This window comes from Lepidochelys kempii, chromosome 15, assembly GCF_965140265.1.
Source record: "Lepidochelys kempii isolate rLepKem1 chromosome 15, rLepKem1.hap2, whole genome shotgun sequence".
Lineage (NCBI taxonomy): Eukaryota > Metazoa > Chordata > Testudines > Cheloniidae > Lepidochelys > Lepidochelys kempii.
The window spans coordinates 29,906,566-29,909,252 of NC_133270.1; positions in this window are offsets into that span (position 1 = coordinate 29,906,566).

The following is a 2,687-nucleotide window of genomic DNA, read 5'->3' on the forward strand; positions in this document are numbered from 1 at the left end:
AAGCGCCAGCAGGAAGACATGCGCTTCGTGTTCCTAAAGCGAGGTGCTGGGTGAGCTTTGTCCTGCGGCGTTGGGTCTGGTGACAGCAGAGCCAGCATGCAGGGAGCAAGCCAGGAGCGAGCGGAAAAGCTACACCCTGTTTAGACTCCAGCAGGGAAAGGGGTCAGAATGGGGCTCGACTTTGGCACTGTGCTGGCCTCAGCAGCAGCTTTCAGGGGCCTGCAGGACATGGAGAGACCCTGGGGTTCTCCCTGCCTCGTTAGCTAAATGCAGCCCACTGACGACATGTCTAGGTTCTCTTCCTGTCTCTGCCACTTGCTGGCTCTGTGGCCTTGAACAAGTCAGTTACCTTCTCTGTGCCTCAGTTTCCCCATCTCTGAAAAGGGGATCATTACACTTCCCCACCTTTGAGATAGAGGGGTGGCGATAACTGTGCTGGGGAAGCTGTTCTGCTTGGCTACCTACCTTCCACTGACCCTCCCTGCGTAAGGTCCCCGATGGAGCAGCTGGCTCCCCGTGCTGCAGGGTGCCGGGGCTGCTCTGTCTGACGCTGCCCTGCATAATCTCTGTGCACAGAGAGGATTGAAAGAAGACAAAAAAAATTGACTTTCAGTCAAAAGAGAGATCTGAGCTCCTCCTGAGCCAGCCTGGACACTGCAGCAAGCACCACGGCGAGGCAGATCTATCTGTATGAACAGGCTGCGTTGACTGCAGACTTTCACCTCCACCAAAGAGTCCCTAAATTCTACATCCCTGCGTCCTGGCGTTTCATTCCTTGAGTGGGGTCCTTCTCCCCGCTGGAGCAGACTTTGCAGCGAGCCACTCTCTGCAGAGAGGAATCCCTTTGGCCAGGATTGGAGGATGATTACAATTAATATTGCTAGCTTGCATCTGGCATCTGCATAGCGCCATTCATCCCAAAGGATTACAGGGTGCTTTCCATAGAGCAATCATGTCACCCACCACTGAAATGCAGCCATCTATGGAGTGGAGCATGGCAGCTCTCCTAGAGCTTAGGGGTAGGAAAGCTCCCATTCCCGTCTCCCAGCAGCTAGCACTGGATTTTCTCTAGTCTCCTCTAGGGCTTCATCCAGTTTCAGTAGAGAGAGGCGTGAACCAACCCCCTTCTGTCCCCCCAACTTCGGCTAAGTTTCTATCTAGATGCAGACCCATGTGGGTCTAGATGCTGTTGCAGCCAGCCATCCTCTAAAGCCTGGCTCTGACCCCAGACCTGAGCTCTGCAGCTTGGGCCTGTCGCGAGCTGTAAATCTCCCATGTGATGCAGCTGCTGCTCTTTCCTTTGGGAGGATGAGATTAACGCAGCTTTCGCTGGCAGGTGGTGACTGTGGTGTCCCCCTGGCCAGCCCCAGGGCTTGGTTTCTGGAAGGGGAGGAGGAGGAGGTGATCTGGATTGGGAGGGCAAAGCTCCGGCTTCAGAGGAAACAGCGGTGAAGAGAGAGAGGGTTGAAGAGAAATGCGAGTAGCTCTTGAAGATGTGTGGGGTGAAGACTTCAGGCTCCCCGTTCGAAAGTGGCTGTGATGGGGAAGGTCTCTACCTGGTGTTGCCGTTGCTGCTGGCTCTAGGGGATGGAGGGATCGCTTGATGCTTTGCGCACCAACCCAGAGCTTTCTGCTCGTCCCCACTAAGAGTCTTTCGAGTCTCTGCTACCCTTTTGCAAATATTTCCTTCAGGGAACTGAGGGCTTGTGCCAAGTTCTGGGCGCTGGACTGCTCTGCTCAGCCACAGGATGGAGAGGAGCCATGTAAGCTCTGGAGGACGCCCCCTGAAGATACGAATTCCTCCTTCTCCTACCCCATCCTCTCCTTGGCCTTTCTGCTGCAGGGCCCGCCGGCAAGGGGTTGCGTTGGTGGCGCTGGGCCTTCCAGACACAGACACCTATCTGCTTCCAACTCCTTTCACAAGGGATCGGCATGACTTTGGGTGGCTAGTGTCCCTGGCAGAATTAGAACCAGTGGAGACACAGAGCTGTCTGCTGTCCTCTTCTCCTCCCCAGGAAGCCACCAAGCACCTGGCTGCCATGGCACAGATGGGTTAGCGAGCGGAAAGATGTCCCTGTAAAAAGCTGCTCCCCAGCTGCAGTCACCGGACGCTGGTGCCCGAGATGCTACGATTTCCACCCCTCCTCGAAGGGGAAGCGAATGCGGCCTCTCAGCGCTAGAGTGTGGCCAGTGGCATCTCACGGGGGCCATGTTGTGGGGGAAGGTGGGTTATATACCTACAAGGATTGATTTGCTTTTATGGGGGCCTGGGCCTTCCCCCTGGAAGCCATCCCCCTGGAAGCCTCGGCTGCCCTAGTGACAGCATCACGGAGCGGCTGGGGCGTGGGGCTCGGGTGTGTTGCTCTTTCGCCGGTTCAGACTGAAACAGGCACTGCCTGGCTGGCGGGATTGAGGATCACATGGCCTATGCATCCGCCACTGTCTCTGGCTCCCAGCCTTTGCCCGGGTGATTGATTTCCATGGAGCCGAGCGCTGCCTGGCCGCTCTCTAACCGCGCAACCTGCCCAGGAATGCCCGTGGCGGAGCTGGCTTGGAGCAGGATGGCGTGGCTGGCGCGGGCATGCGGTTATGGGGGGATCTGGTTAGCAGCACAGGAGTGGCCAGCCTGGGGCAGAGCCAAGGCCTGTCTAGGGGTCCCCCTGTGACATGCTCGCATGCTTCGCTCG